General features: G+C 41.4%; 1 protein-coding gene across 2 annotated transcripts in view; it reads right to left on the bottom strand.

Annotated features, from left to right (window-relative positions):
• The window catches only part of LOC117404829 (zinc finger protein 585A-like), a 44,220-nt gene extending 23,062 nt beyond the window's left edge, over window positions 1-21,158 (bottom strand). The window contains exons 1-2 of one of the 2 annotated variants that reach the window (XM_059014611.1): window positions 21,097-21,158; window positions 8,861-8,958 (exon numbers count right to left, since the gene is read on the bottom strand). The gene's annotated coding sequence lies outside the window, so the exon portion shown is untranslated. Of the gene's footprint in view, window positions 1-8,860; window positions 8,959-9,611; window positions 9,694-21,096 lie in introns of those variants that run through there. The other variant, XM_059014612.1, reaches the window with a different exon arrangement.
• Window positions 21,159-23,851: the final 2,693 nt, after the last annotated feature.

The raw sequence follows: 23,851 nt of genomic DNA, 5'->3' as shown, positions 1-23,851 counted from the left end.
GGGAAAAGACGTGGCAGTCGCAGATTGGAGGGGCAGCTGCACTCGTTTACCAAGGGGTCATGTGTGACGGCATGAATGGGGACGGAGAATCGCAATCTGTTCCTTCGCTTTGGTTACGAGAAAATAACCTGGAAGGACCTGTGCAGTATCGTGATAACTTATCGTGAGTGTTTTATTTTGCCTAGAATTGTTGGTTGTTGTATTAATAGATGACTAACACATTCCAGAGCTGTTGCCAAGGGCCAGCACAAAACCTGGAACAGCACGGCACTATTGTCACTGATAAATCTGTACAACCCACCACGAGCACTACAGCACGCACCCAGGACTGGTGACCGTGTATTTATATTGTACGTGGGATACGTGTGTGTTTTATTTGATACTGCAAACCCGTTATTATTTACCCCGTGCTCTACACATTGCTGTGTATTGCCAGGGATCATTATTTGGTCACCAGACCTGGATTGTTAAAAATAAATGACTTCCAACTGGATTACAAATCTCTGTCTGATAATTACACACCTCATCACTCCTGCACCTGTACACTGCAAACCACTTTGCCACAGTCGGTAAGCATTCCTGGTACTGTAAAGAAATTTAATCTGCTCTCTAGTAATGCTGCACTTTAAAATCATGGTATATACCAGTCGTCTAAACCGAAACCTAAGATACTGAAATGCTGCACCTCATAATAAAATGTATTTCTCTTGGGCTGGGGCTTCAGTGAAATGCATTTTGATTGGACGGTCATCTGTGATGTTTATCCTATGAATATTTTGTTTTCTGGTAAGCTTGTACTTGTGATCGCCAAATCTCCAAACAGAGAAAAAAATAAATAAACAAACTCATCTAGCTTTCTGTCCAACTGCTTTTGTTTTGAAAGTATATAAAACCATCCCTGATTGGTTGTTGGAGCCTTTGGAGTTGTCAGTCATTTGGTAAGCAACCAATGGTTGTTTAAAACGCCTTAAAATGAGCATCTACCGTCACCATGACATCATCGTTCACATATGAATGATTTATAGCAGCTGTTTTTTGGGACAAGTTAGGAGAGAATAGTCAGATAGTTTTCCAAATGGTTTCATGTGGGTACATCCGGCATTAACATTTTTGAAAATCCAGTATTGCACCGAATATAGCCTTGCAGCCAAATAATATTTCTCAAGAACAGGCAAGGATAGCCCTCCTAGTTTAGAGAGCGAGAGTCTCCTTTTCTTTATTCTGGGCTGGGAACCCTCCAGAGAAAACCTACCCCGCAGACAGATTGACAGCATTTTCCAGTTTAGCATTTCTATTATTAATTCTAATTATCATCCTGATTATTGGTAGCCTAAAACTTAGTTCCAATCTTCACATAATATAATGATTTACATGCCAATAAACATTTTCCCATCCAACTAACAGTATGATTTTTCAAGCAGGTAGGTCATTTATTTACAAGTTCCCTAACAATCCAATTATTATATAATGATGTAAGTGCTGTCAGCTGCTTTTGTACACATCAAACTACTGAAACTTACAGAAATATCATTAAAATAGCACTTTCACCCTTTGCAGGAAATGAAATCACCGAGCAAATTTTCAGAAACTCGCTCATATCACTAACAATCTTATATGAGACATTATTCTTGAAATGTTTCTTTGTAATGGCTTATCCCACAAGGTTGAGATTAAATGTTGGGGCCATTTACAAAAAATGCATATTAAATACAGAACAGTAAAACATTGCAATACAACCGCCTATTATAATCCTGTTGAGTGCTTGAAACACTGATGAAAGTCATTCTACACATCATATATTATTATTATTATTATTATTATTATTATTATTATTATTATTTTAAGCTCTCTTCATAAATCAGTGACCATCAGGACTGATGCCAAACGAAAGCCAGAGAGTGTTTCATTTTACAACGCAACGCAGTACGGTGTGGATGTACTTGATCAAAGGGCACGGCAGTATCCTGTCAAAGGTGCTTCTCGCAGGTGGCCTGTGGCTGTTTTTTTATGTTTTGGACCTGGCTTTTGTTTTGTACAAGGAGTGCACCGGGAACACAATCTCCCGGAGGAACTTCATTCTGCAGCTAGCCCTGGAGCTGCAGCAGAAACATTTTAATAAGAGAAGTGCAATCCGGCTTGCAAATGCCCCTCAACCTTCAGCCAGCGCTGCACCCAATGGCACACGAAGGAAAAGACAAGGCCAGGCTGCTAAATACAACAGAAACAAAACACTGGAAGCCTGCGCCCATTGTGAACAGGCAGACTGTGGCACATGCACTGGTAACGTTGAAAAGTGTCTGTGTGGATTGTACTAATTAGACAGCTGTATGGTGTTCATAAATAAAAATATGAAGTTGTATCCGATTGTTTTTCATTTTCATATCGAAGCTGTTTTAATGAACCGCTGTGCGGTTGTAACTAGTCAGAAATTTCGGCGGTTCAAGTGTTAATTTGAAAATGCACAAAAAAACTCAACTTATGTAGGAGTTTTAAAGCTAAAACTCTGACTTGTTTCACTTCACTTTGTAAATTCATTGCCACATCTGTTTATAGATATTTTCTGCATTCAAGACTGAAATGATTGCAGATGTGTTATTTTTAATAGGAGATTGTGAACATGATGGCTTGCAGTGCATGACTTCACACCAGAAACACAAAACCAAAACAAACAGGTACTGGCGGGGCAACACTGAAACGCTGCGGCGTTCAGTTCATTTATTAAACAATAGGAAATAAAAGACTTAAACAAAACAAAGGGGCACGTCGGCCAAACAAACGAGTATCGTGCTGGTTTAGAGCCAGAACGTATAGCAATTGCTTACTTTGAATTCTCTTTTACCTCCTGACTCCTCACTCGTTCTACACCACTCCAAACAAGGAAAGCTGGAGGCTTTTATACTCTGGACGAGGGGTTAACTAGCTGTTAATTATCTTATTACCCCTCGGCCACAGTCTGCACGAGTTTAGTAAGGATGCGTGACTGTCAGCTAGTTTAATAATCAGTAGCTGATCAGTCACGCATCCCTACGAGGTTTTAAAATCAAATAATGGTGGCTGCTTATCGTCTGCACCGCAAACAATAATAATACAAATAATAATATGAATAAAGGGCCGGAACACTCGTCTCTTTTCTTTCCCTCTACAACAAAAATTACTTTATTTGCAGCAGACGTTTTATGACAAAAAATTCAGAGTATAAAATAATTTACTGACAGTCATGAAGTGCTGCAGTAATTCAGAGTATAAAGTAATGTAGTGACAGTCATGAAGTGCTGCAGTAATTCAGAGTATAAAGTAATGTACTGACAGTCATGAAGTGCTGCAGTAATTCAGAGTATAAAGTAATGTGCTGACAGTCATGAAGTGCTGCAGTAATTCAGAGTATAAAGTAATGTAGTGACAGTCATGAAGTGCTGCAGTAATTCAGAGTATAAAGTAATGTACTGACAGTCATGAAGTGCTGCAGTAATTCAGAGTATAAAGTAATGTAGTGACAGTCATGAAGTGCTGCAGTAATTCAGAGTATAAAGTAATGTGCTGACAGTCATGAAGTGCTGCAGTAATTCAGAGTATAAAGTAATGTAGTGACAGTCATGAAGTGATGCAGTAATTCAGAGTATAAAGTAATGTAGTGACAGTCATGAAGTGCTGCAGTAATTCAGAGTATAAAGTAATGTGCTGACAGTCATGAAGTGCTGCAGTAATTCAGAGTATAAAGTAATGTAGTGACAGTCATGAAGTGCTGCAGTAATTCAGAGTATAAAGTAATGTGCTGACAGTCATGAAGTGCTGCAGTAATTCAGAGTATAAAGTAATGTGCTGACAGTCATGAAGTGCTGCAGTAATTCAGAGTATAAAGTAATGTGCTGACAGTCATGAAGTGCCGCAGTAATTCAGAGTATAAAGTAATGTGCTGACAGTCATGAAGTGCTGCAGTAATTCAGAGTATAAAGTAATGTGCTGACAGTCATGAAGTGCTGCAGTAATTCAGAGTATAAAGTAATGTAGTGACAGTCATGAAGTGCTGCAGTAATTCAGAGTATAAAGTAATGTAGTGACAGTCATGAAGTGCTGCAGTAATTCAGAGTATAAAGTAATGTGCTGACAGTCATGAAGTGCTGCAGTAATTCAGAGTATAAAGTAATGTGCTGACAGTCATGAAGTGATGCAGTAATTCAGAGTATAAAGTAATGTGCTGACAGTCATGAAGTGCTGCAGTAATTCAGAGTATAAAGTAATGTGCTGACAGTCATGAAGTGCTGCAGTAATTCAGAGTATAAAGTAATGTAGTGACAGTCATGAAGTGCTGCAGTAATTCAGAGTATAAAGTAATGTGCTGACAGTCATGAAGTGCTGCAGTAATTCAGAGTATAAAGTAATGTGCTGACAGTCATGAAGTGCTGCAGTAATTCAGAGTATAAAGTAATGTGCTGACAGTCATGAAGTGCCGCAGTAATTCAGAGTATAAAGTAATGTGCTGACAGTCATGAAGTGCTGCAGTAATTCAGAGTATAAAGTAATGTAGTGACAGTCATGAAGTGCTGCAGTAATTCAGAGTATAAAGTAATGTGCTGACAGTCATGAAGTGCTGCAGTAATTCAGAGTATAAAGTAATGTAGTGACAGTCATGAAGTGCTGCAGTAATTCAGAGTATAAAGTAATGTGCTGACAGTCATGAAGTGCTGCAGTAATTCAGAGTATAAAGTAATGTGCTGACAGTCATGAAGTGCTGCAGTAATTCAGAGTATAAAGTAATGTGCTGACAGTCATGAAGTGCCGCAGTAATTCAGAGTATAAAGTAATGTGCTGACAGTCATGAAGTGATGCAGTAATTCAGAGTATAAAGTAATGTGCTGACAGTCATGAAGTGCTGCAGTAATTCAGAGTATAAAGTAATGTGCTGACAGTCATGAAGTGCTGCAGTAATTCAGAGTATAAAGTAATGTAGTGACAGTCATGAAGTGCTGCAGTAATTCAGAGTATAAAGTAATGTGCTGACAGTCATGAAGTGCTGCAGTAATTCAGAGTATAAAGTAATGTGCTGACAGTCATGAAGTGCTGCAGTAATTCAGAGTATAAAGTAATGTGCTGACAGTCATGAAGTGCCGCAGTAATTCAGAGTATAAAGTAATGTGCTGACAGTCATGAAGTGCTGCAGTAATTCAGAGTATAAAGTAATGTGCTGACAGTGATGAAGTGCTGCAGTAATTCAGAGTATAAAGTAATGTAGTGACAGTGATGAAGTGCTGCAGTAATTCAGAGTATAAAGTAATGTGCTGACAGTGATGAAGTGCTGCAGTAATTCAGAGTATAAAGTAATGTAGTGACAGTGATGAAGTGCTGCAGTAATTCAGAGTATAAAGTAATGTGCTGACAGTCATGAAGTGCTGCAGTAATTCAGAGTATAAAGTAATGTGCTGACAGTGATGAAGTGCTGCAGTAATTCAGAGTATAAAGTAATGTAGTGACAGTCATGAAGTGCTGCAGTAATTCAGAGTATAAAGTAATGTAGTGACAGTCATGAAGTGCTGCAGTAATCCGAGGAGCACTGATAAAGATTTTCTTGTCTGATGCTGATAGTCGATGGTTCTCTGCCCATATCGGCCGATACCGATAATAATAGACAGTGCATGTAAGCTATTGTAAACTACTAGAACAAGACCCAGGGCCAAATTGAAACTGTTTTACAATTATGAATGTTAAAATGAACGGGTATTGTTTACGTGTTGCATTTACTTCAGAAAATGAATACAAAGAATAACGAAGTATTATACTGTGTGCTGGACAGCAATTTATACATTTGTTTTACAACAGTCACACAAAAATAACACTTTGCATTTGTACTAGTAAAAATCTATAATGTGACATTAATTTGAATAGCCACTTGCTGTCTAGCATTGCGTATCATAACCTCTACCTGTACTGTACAGTAGAAAAGAATCACAGTCTAGACAATGTGAACTACACCAGCGGCCGTTACATTCTTATTGTAAGCATACACTGCTTCAAAATGCAGCACAGCTTAAACTGTTCACTTAATCAAAAACAAAAAGATCTCATGAAAATAACTGCTTATAAAATTCAGACAAACTTGAATTTGTTACTAAACAAGACGGCACAGTAATCAATTACAGCTCCAAAAAGCCACAGAATACACCCGCACCCAATGAGATTGAGCAAGATACACAATTACTAATAATAATAATAATAATAATAATAACAATTTTAAACCATCAGTGTTATTTAGGATTCAATCTATTGTTTTTTAAAGCATCAGAATAATATTCTACTCGCAGATCATCGTTGGATTTAATGCAGCATCAAGTCTCTTCTGCTGCACACAACTCGCTATCCTATTGTTGTCTTCAGATATTAAAAATCCAAACACGGCTCTTTAGAGACTTATTTACTGCAGGATGATCTCACGTTACACAGCACTGGGAAAATGAGTGTCTCAATGTTCTTGCATCATTAGTAAGCATGCCTGAGCAAACATTAAATTCTGTGCTGGATGAAATTCAATCATGTATATGGGTGTACATTATCGGCTAAAATAACACACACTGCAGATAGACGAGTGTGTGTGTTTTTATTTCCTCTTATCGGTGCCATGCAGACAGGCTCCCGATTATCAGAGCACCCCTATTATTAAATAAAAACATGTAAACTGGCACAGAAATAAGAAATAAAAGCTTCTTGAAGTGCGTCCTGAATGGTTATAATAACGAGATGCAAAGTGAAACGCAAGTGCTTTGAATGAAGTGACTGAACTAACACGATGAGACTGCAGTTTAAACGTACGTGTATTTTGTTGATCTTACAGTAAATCAATGAAATGTGCGTGTTTCAGCACATTGCCACCAACTGTCATTTTAACATTTTACTATGGAGGGGCGTTAACATGAACACAAAAATGTAAGACCAGCAGATGACAGAAAACACTTTAATCCCCATTAAGATGAGCGACGTGATTGTTTGGTCTTGAGATCTGTTTATATGGTCTCATGACAATGTGCTCTGATGCCCTTCAGTGATTTCAATTAATATTTAGCTTGTGCATGATAAGACATGGGATTACTCTGCAATCTCATCAAGTTTACTACCAGTCACATCCAGAACTGTCACGTCCATGACGCTAATCTGGGCACTTACTATTAGAAAGGGTCAACATGTTTATTCCAGAACATACATTTTAAAAAATTAGCTTTGCAGAGAAAGTCTGAACAAAATATATAATGTAGTATCCAACTTTTATAGAAACTTTACCAAGAAAATGTTATGGCTGTGACATTTGGTTTAATTTAAACACCATTATTTTGAATCACTAAAATATTTTCCTTCATCCCAAGAAAATGTAATATTAGTAACTGGGCAGCAGTGTGGAGTAGTGGTTAGGGCTCTGGACTCTTGACCGGAGGGTCGTGGGTTCAATCCCAGGTGGAGACACTGCTGCTGTACCCTTGAGCAAGGTACTTTACCTAGATTGCTAACCCAGTAAAAACCCAACTGTATAAATGGGTAACTGAATGTAAAAAAATAATGTGATATCTTGTAACAATTGTAAGTCGCCCTGGATAAGGGCGTCTGCTAATAAATAAATAATAATAACTTGGTAACATACCCAGAGTCAAAATGTGACATATTTACAAATGTGTGACTAAAACATGCATCTACCATTGATAGCTACAGTGTATGGAAGCTGGACTTATGAAAATGTTGTTTTTTTAACAGTAATTTTAAATGCCTGTAAAGTAAAGGCACAAAGAGAACAATAATAATACAGCCTGCATTGATAGACACCCTTTAGTACAAATACAGGGAGAGATGCTTTTGATAAATACAACTTTTTTTTTTCATGGCCATGGCACTTTTTCATTGTCCTTATAAAGTTTTTACTTATTAAAAACAAGGCTAATTGTTTAGAATGTTACTGCAATTACTGATTTGAGGACAACTGTGTGTACAGCAATAACTTGCATAGTATTGATTTGAGACACCTCTGTGTGCAGAGCAATAACTTGCATAGTATTGATTTGAGACACCTCTGTGTGCAGAGCAATAACTTGCATAGTATTGATTTGAGGCACCTCTGTGTGCAGAGCAATAACTTGCATAGTATTGATTTGAGGCACCTCTGTGTGTACAGCAATAACTTGCATAGTATTGATTTGAGGCACCTCTGTGTGTACAGCAATAACTTGCATAGTATTGATTTGAGGCACCTCTGTGTGCAGAGCAATAACTTGCATAGTATTGACTTGAGGCACCTCTGTGTGTACAGCAATAACTTGCATAGTATTGATTTGAGGCACCTCTGTGTGTACAGCAATAACTTGCATAGTATTGATTTGAGGCACCTCTGTGTGCAGAGCAATAACTTGCATAGTATTGATTTGAGGCACCTCTGTGTGCAGAGCAATAACTTGCATAGTATTGATTTGAGGACACCTCTGTGTGCAGAGCAATAACTTGCATAGTATTGATTTGAGGCACCTCTGTGTGCAGAGCAATAACTTGCACAGTACTGTTCACTTAAGAAACAGTCGGAAATGAGTCATGGAAAAGAGATCTACTGAAAAAATTAATTTAAAAGCAAGTGATCAGCCCTTTTTAATCTGTGAAAATAACAGAGATTCATTGTACTGTAACGCGCATTCTTGTGCTAAACTCTTAGCCTTTCAGATACGTTTCTTTCTGTAATATTAAGCAACAATGTCACAATAATAAACAAAGCATTGCACACAACTACAATCCTGCCCAGTAACACAGTGACTGCTCTGACACACTCAGTTACAATGAGACAATATAAGCCGAGTATGAAGCTGATTGAAGTGTAATGAATAGAGAGAGAGACACTTACTTCAGGTATTGTCAGTGGGGTGTGCAGCACGGCTCTAGTGCTCCAGTCACTCGCTCTGACCGTCTCCTCAGTGAATGTGTCCTTTCTTCTCTTCAGATCTGAAAATGTGTTTGTTTAGTTCAAGGAGAACAAAGTTTTTTTGTTTTTTTTTTACATGTATTATTTGCTTCGGTTCACTTTCACAGATATATACAGTACTATGAGATTACAAGAATACAGTTTAAGATACTGTGAAAGAAGCCGTTCAAGAGGAGGGGGCAATTTCACCCCCCAGGTGAACAAGGAAGTGCAGCACTATCTGAAAGCAAGGCTTGTAAACCCGTATTGTAACCTCGTGTAGTACCAGATATCCTGCATCAAAATAAAAACGAGTTTCTTTCAGGTAGCAATATTAAAAACCCTGTGTGACGCTCCACAGCACGAGTTTGGAACTGAGGTCTCCCTCAGTGTTTTAAATGATACCAGCAGAATAAAACTAGTGAAGGAAACAAAGCTACACTTCATTGAAAGTATATTTAAATATGATTTCAAACGCATTAAGAAGGACAGAAAGCTGGTTTCCATGCGTATTCAGGTAAGTGTGAAAATGAGATAGTCACTGTATTAACGTTTTGGAATGCGCTGCTTTTACAATCATTACGGTACACGTGCACGTACTCCACTCAGTGAAATACTAATTGTTTGATACTGAAAATATATTTGATCTCGTTTATAAAAAAAAAAAAAAAAAAACTTCCCCGACTGCATTTACTCGCTAGATGTTTTCAACACGAGCTCAATCTGTCTGCAAACCCGCCACTCGAGCAGCACTGAGCCCGCGGCACGGAGACTGCAACTGAGAGATATGAATAAAAACAAACACGCCGCTTCACAAACACAACACACACACACACAAAAACAACGCGCTCCTACCACACTACAACCCGGACCTTTCAAAATAATACAATATAACAGCGCTCTGTAGTTTATAAACACATTGTAGAGCTCCATGCAGACTCTCTCACCTCCTCTCTGCTCTCCCTCAGTGTCTGAACGGATAAAACAACGCGCTCCTACCACACTACAACCCGGACCTTTCAAAATAATACAATATAACAGCGCTCTGTAGTTTATAAACACATTGTAGAGCTCCATGCAGACTCTCTCACCTCCTCTCTGCTCTCCCTCAGTGTCTGAACGGATAAAACAACGCGCTCCTACCACACTACAACCCGGACCTTTCAAAATAATACAATATAACAGCGCTCTGTAGTTTATAAACACATTGTAGAGCTCCATGCAGACTCTCTCACCTCCTCTCTGCTCTCCCTCAGTGTCTGAACGGATAAAACAACGCGCTCCTACCACACTACAACCCGGACCTTTCAAAATAATACAATATAACAGCGCTCTGTAGTTTATAAACACATTGTAGAGCTCCATGCAGACTCTCTCACCTCCTCTCTGCTCTCCCTCAGTGTCTGAACGGATAAAACAACGCGCTCCTACCACACTACAACCCGGACCTTTCAAAATAATACAATATAACAGCGCTCTGTAGTTTATAAACACATTGTAGAGCTCCATGCAGACTCTCTCACCTCCTCTCTGCTCTCCCTCAGTGTCTGAACGGATAAAACAACGCGCTCCTACCACACTACAACCCGGACCTTTCAAAATAATACAATATAACAGCGCTCTGTAGTTTATAAACACATTGTAGAGCTCCATGCAGACTCTCTCACCTCCTCTCTGCTCTCCCTCAGTGTCTGAACGGATAAAACAACGCGCTCCTACCACACTACAACCCGGACCTTTCAAAATAATACAATATAACAGCGCTCTGTAGTTTATAAACACATTGTAGAGCTCCATGCAGACTCTCTCACCTCCTCTCTGCTCTCCCTCAGTGTCTGAACGGATAAAACAACGCGCTCCTACCACACTACAACCCGGACCTTTCAAAATAATACAATATAACAGCGCTCTGTAGTTTATAAACACATTGTAGAGCTCCATGCAGACTCTCTCACCTCCTCTCTGCTCTCCCTCAGTGTCTGAACGGATAAAACAACGCGCTCCTACCACACTACAACCCGGACCTTTCAAAATAATACAATATAACAGCGCTCTGTAGTTTATAAACACATTGTAGAGCTCCATGCAGACTCTCTCACCTCCTCTCTGCTCTCCCTCAGTGTCTGAACGGATAAAACAACGCGCTCCTACCACACTACAACCCGGACCTTTCAAAATAATACAATATAACAGCGCTCTGTAGTTTATAAACACATTGTAGAGCTCCATGCAGACTCTCTCACCTCCTCTCTGCTCTCCCTCAGTGTCTGAACGGATAAAACAACGCGCTCCTACCACACTACAACCCGGACCTTTCAAAATAATACAATATAACAGCGCTCTGTAGTTTATAAACACATTGTAGAGCTCCATGCAGACTCTCTCACCTCCTCTCTGCTCTCCCTCAGTGTCTGAACGGATAAAACAACGCGCTCCTACCACACTACAACCCGGACCTTTCAAAATAATACAATATAACAGCGCTCTGTAGTTTATAAACACATTGTAGAGCTCCATGCAGACTCTCTCACCTCCTCTCTGCTCTCCCTCAGTGTCTGAACGGATAAAACAACGCGCTCCTACCACACTACAACCCGGACCTTTCAAAATAATACAATATAACAGCGCTCTGTAGTTTATAAACACATTGTAGAGCTCCATGCAGACTCTCTCACCTCCTCTCTGCTCTCCCTCAGTGTCTGAACGGATAAAACAACGCGCTCCTACCACACTACAACCCGGACCTTTCAAAATAATACAATATAACAGCGCTCTGTAGTTTATAAACACATTGTAGAGCTCCATGCAGACTCTCTCACCTCCTCTCTGCTCTCCCTCAGTGTCTGAACAGATAAAACAACGCGCTCCTACCACACTACAACCCGGACCTTTCAAAATAATACAATATAACAGCGCTCTGTAGTTTATAAACACATTGTAGAGCTCCATGCAGACTCTCTCACCTCCTCTCTGCTCTCCCTCAGTGTCTGAACGGATAAAACAACGCGCTCCTACCACACTACAACCCGGACCTTTCAAAATAATACAATATAACAGCGCTCTGTAGTTTATAAACACATTGTAGAGCTCCATGCAGACTCTCTTACCTCCTCTCTGCTCTCCCTCAGTGTCTGAACGGATAAAACAACGCGCTCCTACCACACTACAACCCGGACCTTTCAAAATAATACAATATAACAGCGCTCTGTAGTTTATAAACACATTGTAGAGCTCCATGCAGACTCTCTCACCTCCTCTCTGCTCTCCCTCAGTGTCTGAACGGATAAAACAACGCGCTCCTACCACACTACAACCCGGACCTTTCAAAATAATACAATATAACAGCGCTCTGTAGTTTATAAACACATTGTAGAGCTCCATGCAGACTCTCTCACCTCCTCTCTGCTCTCCCTCAGTGTCTGAACGGATAAAACAACGCGCTCCTACCACACTACAACCCGGACCTTTCAAAATAATACAATATAACAGCGCTCTGTAGTTTATAAACACATTGTAGAGCTCCATGCAGACTCTCTCACCTCCTCTCTGCTCTCCCTCAGTGTCTGAACGGGTAAAACAACGCGCTCCTACCACACTACAACCCGGACCTTTCAAAATAATACAATATAACAGCGCTCTGTAGTTTATAAACACATTGTAGAGCTCCATGCAGACTCTCTCACCTCCTCTCTGCTCTCCCTCAGTGTCTGAACGGATAAAACAACGCGCTCCTACCACACTACAACCCGGACCTTTCAAAATAATACAATATAACAGCGCTCTGTAGTTTATAAACACATTGTAGAGCTCCATGCAGACTCTCTCACCTCCTCTCTGCTCTCCCTCAGTGTCTGAACGGATAAAACAACGCGCTCCTACCACACTACAACCCGGACCTTTCAAAATAATACAATATAACAGCGCTCTGTAGTTTATAAACACATTGTAGAGCTCCATGCAGACTCTCTCACCTCCTCTCTGCTCTCCCTCAGTGTCTGAACGGATAAAACAACGCGCTCCTACCACACTACAACCCGGACCTTTCAAAATAATACAATATAACAGCGCTCTGTAGTTTATAAACACATTGTAGAGCTCCATGCAGACTCTCTCACCTCCTCTCTGCTCTCCCTCAGTGTCTGAACGGATAAAACAACGCGCTCCTACCACACTACAACCCGGACCTTTCAAAATAATACAATATAACAGCGCTCTGTAGTTTATAAACACATTGTAGAGCTCCATGCAGACTCTCTCACCTCCTCTCTGCTCTCCCTCAGTGTCTGAACGGATAAAACAACGCGCTCCTACCACACTACAACCCGGAACTTTCAAAATAATACAATATAACAGCGCTCTGTAGTTTATAAACACATTGTAGAGCTCCATGCAGACTCTCTCACCTCCTCTCTGCTCTCCCTCAGTGTCTGAACGGATAAAACAACGCGCTCCTACCACACTACAACCCGGACCTTTCAAAATAATACAATATAACAGCGCTCTGTAGTTTATAAACACATTGTAGAGCTCCATGCAGACTCTCTCACCTCCTCTCTGCTCTCCCTCAGTGTCTGAACGGATAAAACAACGCGCTCCTACCACACTACAACCCGGACCTTTCAAAATAATACAATATAACAGCGCTCTGTAGTTTATAAACACATTGTAGAGCTCCATGCAGACTCTCTCACCTCCTCTCTGCTCTCCCTCAGTGTCTGAACGGATAAAACAACGCGCTCCTACCACACTACAACCCGGACCTTTCAAAATAATACAATATAACAGCGCTCTGTAGTTTATAAACACATTGTAGAGCTCCATGCAGACTCTCTCACCTCCTCTCTGCTCTCCCTCAGTGTCTGAACGGATAAAACAACGCGCTCCTACCACACTACAACCCGGACCTTTCAAAATAATACAATATAACAGCGCTCTGTAGTTTATAAACACATTGTAGAGCTCCATGCAGACTCTCTCACCTCCTCTCTGCTCTCCCTCAGTGTCTGAACGGATAAAACAACGCGCTCCTACCACACTACAACCCGGACCTTTCAAAATAATACAATATAACAGCGCTCTGTAGTTTATAAACACATTGTAGAGCTCCATGCAGACTCTCTCACCTCCTCTCTGCTCTCCCTCAGTGTCTGAACGGATAAAACAACGCGCTCCTACCACACTACAACCCGGACCTTTCAAAATAATACAATATAACAGCGCTCTGTAGTTTATAAACACATTGTAGAGCTCCATGCAGACTCTCTCACCTCCTCTCTGCTCTCCCTCAGTGTCTGAACGGATAAAACAACGCGCTCCTACCACACTACAACCCGGACCTTTCAAAATAATACAATATAACAGCGCTCTGTAGTTTATAAACACATTGTAGAGCTCCATGCAGACTCTCTCACCTCCTCTCTGCTCTCCCTCAGTGTCTGAACGGATAAAACAACGCGCTCCTACCACACTACAACCCGGACCTTTCAAAATAATACAATATAACAGCGCTCTGTAGTTTATAAACACATTGTAGAGCTCCATGCAGACTCTCTCACCTCCTCTCTGCTCTCCCTCAGTGTCTGAACGGATAAAACAACGCGCTCCTACCACACTACAACCCGGACCTTTCAAAATAATACAATATAACAGCGCTCTGTAGTTTATAAACACATTGTAGAGCTCCATGCAGACTCTCTCACCTCCTCTCTGCTCTCCCTCAGTGTCTGAACAGATAAAACAACGCGCTCCTACCACACTACAACCCGGACCTTTCAAAATAATACAATATAACAGCGCTCTGTAGTTTATAAACACATTGTAGAGCTCCATGCAGACTCTCTCACCTCCTCTCTGCTCTCCCTCAGTGTCTGAACGGATAAAACAACGCGCTCCTACCACACTACAACCCGGACCTTTCAAAATAATACAATATAACAGCGCTCTGTAGTTTATAAACACATTGTAGAGCTCCATGCAGACTCTCTTACCTCCTCTCTGCTCTCCCTCAGTGTCTGAACGGATAAAACAACGCGCTCCTACCACACTACAACCCGGACCTTTCAAAATAATACAATATAACAGCGCTCTGTAGTTTATAAACACATTGTAGAGCTCCATGCAGACTCTCTCACCTCCTCTCTGCTCTCCCTCAGTGTCTGAACGGATAAAACAACGCGCTCCTACCACACTACAACCCGGACCTTTCAAAATAATACAATATAACAGCGCTCTGTAGTTTATAAACACATTGTAGAGCTCCATGCAGACTCTCTCACCTCCTCTCTGCTCTCCCTCAGTGTCTGAACGGATAAAACAACGCGCTCCTACCACACTACAACCCGGACCTTTCAAAATAATACAATATAACAGCGCTCTGTAGTTTATAAACACATTGTAGAGCTCCATGCAGACTCTCTCACCTCCTCTCTGCTCTCCCTCAGTGTCTGAACGGGTAAAACAACGCGCTCCTACCACACTACAACCCGGACCTTTCAAAATAATACAATATAACAGCGCTCTGTAGTTTATAAACACATTGTAGAGCTCCATGCAGACTCTCTCACCTCCTCTCTGCTCTCCCTCAGTGTCTGAACGGATAAAACAACGCGCTCCTACCACACTACAACCCGGACCTTTCAAAATAATACAATATAACAGCGCTCTGTAGTTTATAAACACATTGTAGAGCTCCATGCAGACTCTCTTACCTCCTCTCTGCTCTCCCTCAGTGTCTGAACGGATAAAACAACGCGCTCCTACCACACTACAACCCGGACCTTTCAAAATAATACAATATAACAGCGCTCTGTAGTTTATAAACACATTGTAGAGCTCCATGCAGACTCTCTCACCTCCTCTCTGCTCTCCCTCAGTGTCTGAACGGATAAAACAACGCGCTCCTACCACACTACAACCCGGACCTTTCAAAATAATACAATATAACAGCGCTCTGTAGTTTATAAACACATTGTAGAGCTCCATGCAGACTCTCTCACCTCCTCTCTGCTCTCCCTCAGTGTCTGAACGGATAAAACAACGCGCTCCTACCACACTACAACCCGGACCTTTCAAAATAATACAATATAACAGCGCTCTGTAGTTTATAAACACATTGTAGAGCTCCATGCAGACTCTCTCACCTCCTCTCTGCTCTCCCTCAGTGTCTGAACGGGTAAAACAACGCGCTCCTACCACACTACAACCCGGACCTTTCAAAATAATACAATATAACAGCGCTCTGTAGTTTATAAACACATTGTAGAGCTCCATGCAGACTCTCTCACCTCCTCTCTGCTCTCCCTCAGTGTCTGAACGGATAAAACAACGCGCTCCTACCACACTACAACCCGGACCTTTCAAAATAATACAATATAACAGCGCTCTGTAGTTTATAAACACATTGTAGAGCTCCATGCAGACTCTCTCACCTCCTCTCTGCTCTCCCTCAGTGTCTGAACGGATAAAACAACGCGCTCCTACCACACTACAACCCGGACCTTTCAAAATAATACAATATAACAGCGCTCTGTAGTTTATAAACACATTGTAGAGCTCCATGCAGACTCTCTCACCTCCTCTCTGCTCTCCCTCAGTGTCTGAACGGATAAAACAACGCGCTCCTACCACACTACAACCCGGACCTTTCAAAATAATACAATATAACAGCGCTCTGTAGTTTATAAACACATTGTAGAGCTCCATGCAGACTCTCTCACCTCCTCTCTGCTCTCCCTCAGTGTCTGAACGGATAAAACAACGCGCTCCTACCACACTACAACCCGGACCTTTCAAAATAATACAATATAACAGCGCTCTGTAGTTTATAAACACATTGTAGAGCTCCATGCAGACTCTCTCACCTCCTCTCTGCTCTCCCTCAGTGTCTGAACGGATAAAACAACGCGCTCCTACCACACTACAACCCGGACCTTTCAAAATAATACAATATAACAGCGCTCTGTAGTTTATAAACACATTGTAGAGCTCCATGCAGACTCTCTCACCTCCTCTCTGCTCTCCCTCAGTGTCTGAACGGATAAAACAACGCGCTCCTACCACACTACAACCCGGACCTTTCAAAATAATACAATATAACAGCGCTCTGTAGTTTATAAACACATTGTAGAGCTCCATGCAGACTCTCTCACCTCCTCTCTGCTCTCCCTCAGTGTCTGAACGGATAAAACAACGCGCTCCTACCACACTACAACCCGGACCTTTCAAAATAATACAATATAACAGCGCTCTGTAGTTTATAAACACATTGTAGAGCTCCATGCAGACTCTCTCACCTCCTCTCTGCTCTCCCTCAGTGTCTGAACGGATAAAACAACGCGCTCCTACCACACTACAACCCGGACCTTTCAAAATAATACAATATAACAGCGCTCTGTAGTTTATAAACACATTGTAGAGCTCCATGCAGACTCTCTCACCTCCTCTCTGCTCTCCCTCAGTGTCTGAACGGATAAAACAACGCGCTCCTACCACACTACAACCCGGACCTTTCAAAATAATACAATATAACAGCGCTCTGTAGTTTATAAACACATTGTAGAGCTCCATGCAGACTCTCTCACCTCCTCTCTGCTCTCCCTCAGTGTCTGAACGGATAAAACAACGCGCTCCTACCACACTACAACCCGGACCTTTCAAAATAATACAATATAACAGCGCTCTGTAGTTTATAAACACATTGTAGAGCTCCATGCAGACTCTCTCACCTCCTCTCTGCTCTCCCTCAGTGTCTGAACGGATAAAACAACGCGCTCCTACCACACTACAACCCGGACCTTTCAAAATAATACAATATAACAGCGCTCTGTAGTTTATAAACACATTGTAGAGCTCCATGCAGACTCTCTCACCTCCTCTCTGCTCTCCCTCAGTGTCTGAACGGATAAAACAACGCGCTCCTACCACACTACAACCCGGACCTTTCAAAATAATACAATATAACAGCGCTCTGTAGTTTATAAACACATTGTAGAGCTCCATGCAGACTCTCTCACCTCCTCTCTGCTCTCCCTCAGTGTCTGAACGGATAAAACAACGCGCTCCTACCACACTACAACCCGGACCTTTCAAAATAATACAATATAACAGCGCTCTGTAGTTTATAAACACATTGTAGAGCTCCATGCAGACTCTCTCACCTCCTCTCTGCTCTCCCTCAGTGTCTGAACGGATAAAACAACGCGCTCCTACCACACTACAACCCGGACCTTTCAAAATAATACAATATAACAGCGCTGTGTAGTTTATAAACACATTGTAGAGCTCCATGCAGACTCTCTCACCTCCTCTCTGCTCTCCCTCAGTGTCTGAACGGATAAAACAACGCGCTCCTACCACACTACAACCCGGACCTTTCAAAATAATACAATATAACAGCGCTCTGTAGTTTATAAACACATTGTAGAGCTCCATGCAGACTCTCTCACCTCCTCTCTGCTCTCCCTCAGTGTCTGAACGGATAAAACAACGCGCTCCTACCACACTACAACCCGGACCTTTCAAAATAATACAATATAACAGCGCTCTGTAGTTTATAAACACATTGTAGAGCTCCATGCAGACTCTCTCACCTCCTCTCTGCTCTCCCTCAGTGTCTGAACGGATAAAACAACGCGCTCCTACCACACTACAACCCGGACCTTTCAAAATAATACAATATAACAGCGCTCTGTAGTTTATAAACACATTGTAGAGCTCCATGCAGACTCTCTCACCTCCTCTCTGCTCTCCCTCAGTGTCTGAACGGATAAAACAACGCGCTCCTACCACACTACAACCCGGACCTTTCAAAATAATACAATATAACAGCGCTCTGTAGTTTATAAACACATTGTAGAGCTCCATGCAGACTCTCTCACCTCCTCTCTGCTCTCCCTCAGTGTCTGAACGGATAAAACAACGCGCTCCTACCACACTACAACCCGGACCTTTCAAAATAATACAATATAACAGCGCTCTGTAGTTTATAAACACATTGTAGAGCTCCATGCAGACTCTCTCACCTCCTCTCTGCTCTCCCTCAGTGTCTGAACGGATAAAACAACGCGCTCCTACCACACTACAACCCGGACCTTTCAAAATAATACAATATAACAGCGCTGTGTAGTTTATAAACACATTGTAGAGCTCCATGCAGACTCTCTCACCTCCTCTCTGCTCTCCCTCAGTGTCTGAACGGATAAAACAACGCGCTCCTACCACACTACAACCCGGACCTTTCAAAATAATACAATATAACAGCGCTCTGTAGTTTATAAACACATTGTAGAGCTCCATGCAGACTCTCTCACCTCCTCTCTGCTCTCCCTCAGTGTCTGAACGGATAAAACAACGCGCTCCTACCACACTACAACCCGGACCTTTCAAAATAATACAATATAACAGCGCTCTGTAGTTTATAAACACATTGTAGAGCTCCATGCAGACTCTCTCACCTCCTCTCTGCTCTCCCTCAGTGTCTGAACGGATAAAACAACGCGCTCCTACCACACTACAACCCGGACCTTTCAAAATAATACAATATAACAGCGCTCTGTAGTTTATAAACACATTGTAGAGCTCCATGCAGACTCTCTCACCTCCTCTCTGCTCTCCCTCAGTGTCTGAACGGATAAAACAACGCGCTCCTACCACACTACAACCCGGACCTTTCAAAATAATACAATATAACAGCGCTCTGTAGTTTATAAACACATTGTAGAGCTCCATGCAGACTCTCTCACCTCCTCTCTGCTCTCCCTCAGTGTCTGAACGGATAAAACAACGCGCTCCTACCACACTACAACCCGGACCTTTCAAAATAATACAATATAACAGCGCTCTGTAGTTTATAAACACATTGTAGAGCTCCATGCAGACTCTCTCACCTCCTCTCTGCTCTCCCTCAGTGTCTGAACGGATAAAACAACGCGCTCCTACCACACTACAACCCGGACCTTTCAAAATAATACAATATAACAGCGCTCTGTAGTTTATAAACACATTGTAGAGCTCCATGCAGACTCTCTCACCTCCTCTCTGCTCTCCCTCAGTGTCTGAACGGATAAAACAACGCGCTCCTACCACACTACAACCCGGACCTTTCAAAATAATACAATATAACAGCGCTCTGTAGTTTATAAACACATTGTAGAGCTCCATGCAGACTCTCTCACCTCCTCTCTGCTCTCCCTCAGTGTCTGAACGGATAAAACAACGCGCTCCTACCACACTACAACCCGGACCTTTCAAAATAATACAATATAACAGCGCTCTGTAGTTTATAAACACATTGTAGAGCTCCATGCAGACTCTCTCACCTCCTCTCTGCTCTCCCTCAGTGTCTGAACGGATAAAACAACGCGCTCCTACCACACTACAACCCGGACCTTTCAAAATAATACAATATAACAGCGCTCTGTAGTTTATAAACACATTGTAGAGCTCCATGCAGACTCTCTCACCTCCTCTCTGCTCTCCCTCAGTGTCTGAACGGATAAAACAACGCGCTCCTACCACACTACAACCCGGACCTTTCAAAATAATACAATATAACAGCGCTCTGTAGTTTATAAACACATTGTAGAGCTCCATGCAGACTCTCTCACCTCCTCTCTGCTCTCCCTCAGTGTCTGAACGGATAAAACAACGCGCTCCTACCACACTACAACCCGGACCTTTCAAAATAATACAATATAACAGCGCTCTGTAGTTTATAAACACATTGTAGAGCTCCATGCAGACTCTCTCACCTCCTCTCTGCTCTCCCTCAGTGTCTGAACGGATAAAACAACGCGCTCCTACCACACTACAACCCGGACCTTTCAAAATAATACAATATAACAGCGCTCTGTAGTTTATAAACACATTGTAGAGCTCCATGCAGACTCTCTCACCTCCTCTCTGCTCTCCCTCAGTGTCTGAACGGATAAAACAACGCGCTCCTACCACACTACAACCCGGACCTTTCAAAATAATACAATATAACAGCGCTCTGTAGTTTATAAACACATTGTAGAGCTCCATGCAGACTCTCTCACCTCCTCTCTGCTCTCCCTCAGTGTCTGAACGGATAAAACAACGCGCTCCTACCACACTACAACCCGGACCTTTCAAAATAATACAATATAACAGCGCTCTGTAGTTTATAAACACATTGTAGAGCTCCATGCAGACTCTCTCACCTCCTCTCTGCTCTCCCTCAGTGTCTGAACGGGTCTGTCTCCCACAGGACGAGGAATATACCAATCACAAAATACACACCGATCAGCGCGGTCTGACCATTCATCTAATATGAACCGCAAAGGAAATTGTGATACCGGGGATCTTTTAATAAAAAATGAATATGACTTTCAATTTTAACATCATAATCGAGCTGCTTGTAGCTCTATATTTTTCCCAAGGAATACAATTTGAATTCAGGTAACCCCTCCCCCATGCCGGAGTTGGTATAGTCCTTTCTTTATCAGTCGGCAGCAGCGTCGATGCTGCGAGTTTCACGCAGATATATAATCTGTGTTTCGTGTAATTATATTGATATTTCCCGTCCTCTTCTTCTGAATGAGATGTTCAAACACTAACGCGATACCGCTGATAATGTTTTTTAGAAGTATATCAGGTTAATTCAAGTTGAGCGTCGTTGTCACAAACAGATCCACAATGGCGCAGGCATGCTCGCAGTTTCATAGCTTTCTCTTCGCTAGTCTTGGAGGGTCAGGGCGTGTGAACTTGTTTTTGGTAAATACAGCACAGGGTCGCAGAAAGGTCATTCTTTACGAGTAAACTTCCAGGCAGTAACCTCTGCTATTTCTACCCCATGCTTTTATTTAGTTTCTCTTAAACTGTATGATTGTCTCCTATTCTTTATCCAGGACAGTATTCCTCCCTGCTGTCCAGCGGCACAGATTTAGACTCTTCCTCAGACTGCGCTGCGAACTAAACCAGGCAACAGAGCCGCGTCCACAGCAGCAGAAGAGTCACCAGCAATGAGACACGCCAAGGAGTGCGCTGCTCTGTGAGACTCGAGGGGACGCCTTATCAAAGCGCTTCCTCCAGCCTTTAATTAACTGCTATTGATTTAAAAAAGGACAAGACATCATGTTAATGTTACAACATGAAAAACTAAACACACTGAGAGCGCTGAAGAGGGCTTGAAATACAGTGTATCACTCAGCTGTGTGGTTCTAGTTTTGTAAAATGAACAGGTGGTTTACCTCTTTAAAATAAATAGGAGTTAATTAAGGACTGTCTTAAAAGCTTTGAAAAGATGTCCTGAGGTGTCTTATTGTGATTAAAAAGCGTCCCATTCCACAAGAAAACCCTGAGAGGCGTTAGAAAACTAAAGCTCTTTGAATGAAATGCTTTTTATTATATGAATAACTACCCAGTGGAGTGACAGAGCAGGTTAATAAACTAAATGTATTGAATGAATAATGAAATCAGATCATATATGTCAGAGAGTGAGAGGTTTGTATTAAACAGTCCAATTACAGTATTTTTAAAATGTTTTAGTAGTTTAACTGCTTATGACTGTCCAGATTGGAAACAAAGGTAAATATTCTTATACAATACTCTGCATTTATATTACTGCTCCCAACAGTACTTTCTGTAAAGCTGTATTTGAGTCTATAGTTGTTGTCCCCGGTCTGTACCAAGTGTATTCATTCAGGAGAAGCAGAGTCTTCAGTAACACAAGTGGAGGGGCAGCACAGGGACGTTACAATGAGGGGCACATTGTAGTTATTTATTTTAAATTGTTTTAAATGCTTCGACACTATTGTATAGTACTTTAGATTATATATGTTTACATATATATACATTCCAATTGGGATTATTTTGTGTTTAAGGAATGTGATCATCAGAAATACTGTAACGGGAAATAAGCAGCCTACAGAATGTGTGCATTGCAGAAAGCGTTTATTATTAAAACATGGTGAGAGATCTCTCAGGTTTTATTAATAAGCACCAGTATTCTATCTGAGTGACAATTTACAAGTTAAATTGCAACAAAACCGTCAAAATGTAAGTGCTTCAATGTATCCAGTAGGTGGCACCAAAACACTGTTCATCTTTTACATTGTACAGTTTAGACTGCATTGGTCGATAATGTACATTCCTGCTTGAATGAGTTCAGTAAAAAGGGGCGGATCTAGATATTTGAAACAGCATTACTGATATTTTTATGATACAATAATGAAATGATTGGGTATTTTTACCACAATATAAAGCATTATTTAATTCTTAGTTTAAACTGCTGCATAATAAAGTGAATGTACACAAACATTTGTGTTTATTTTGTAAGTCTTCAAATAGATTATTATGTTGAACCCATTTTGCTTTTTAAATGATACCTTCAATGTTCTATTATTATTTATTTTTTTAGCAGACGTCCTTATCCAGGGCAACTTATAATTGTTACAAGATATCACATTATTTTTACATACAATTACCCATTTATAAAGTTGTTTTTTTACTGGAGCAATCTAGGTAAAGTACCTTGCTCAAGGGTACAGCAGCAATGTCCCCACCGGGGATTAAACCCACGACCCTCCGCTCAAGAGTCCAGAGCCCTAACCACTACTCCACACTGCTGCCCTGACAGTGTGTGTGTCTGAGTCAGTTTGTTTGTGTGTGTGTCAGTGTGTGTGAGAGTCTCAGTGTGTCGGTATGTGTGTGTCTGTGTGTCATTGTGTGTCGGTGTGTGTGTGTCTGTCGGTGTGTGTGCGCGTGTCAGTGTGCGTCTGTGTCTCAGTGTGTGAGTGTGTCTGTCTATGTGTCTGTTTAGTATTATTATTATTTATTTCTTAGCAGACGCCTTTATCCAGGGCGACTTACAATTGTTACAAGATATCACATTATTTTTACATACAATTAACTATTTATACAGTTGGTGTTTTACGGGAGCAATCTAGGTAAAGTACCTGGCTCAAGAGTACAGCA

This window comes from Acipenser ruthenus, chromosome 48 (genome assembly GCF_902713425.1).
Source record: "Acipenser ruthenus chromosome 48, fAciRut3.2 maternal haplotype, whole genome shotgun sequence".
Lineage (NCBI taxonomy): Eukaryota > Metazoa > Chordata > Actinopteri > Acipenseriformes > Acipenseridae > Acipenser > Acipenser ruthenus.
Note: the sequence above shows the minus strand (reverse complement) of the source record. Positions and strands in the feature narration are given on the sequence as shown.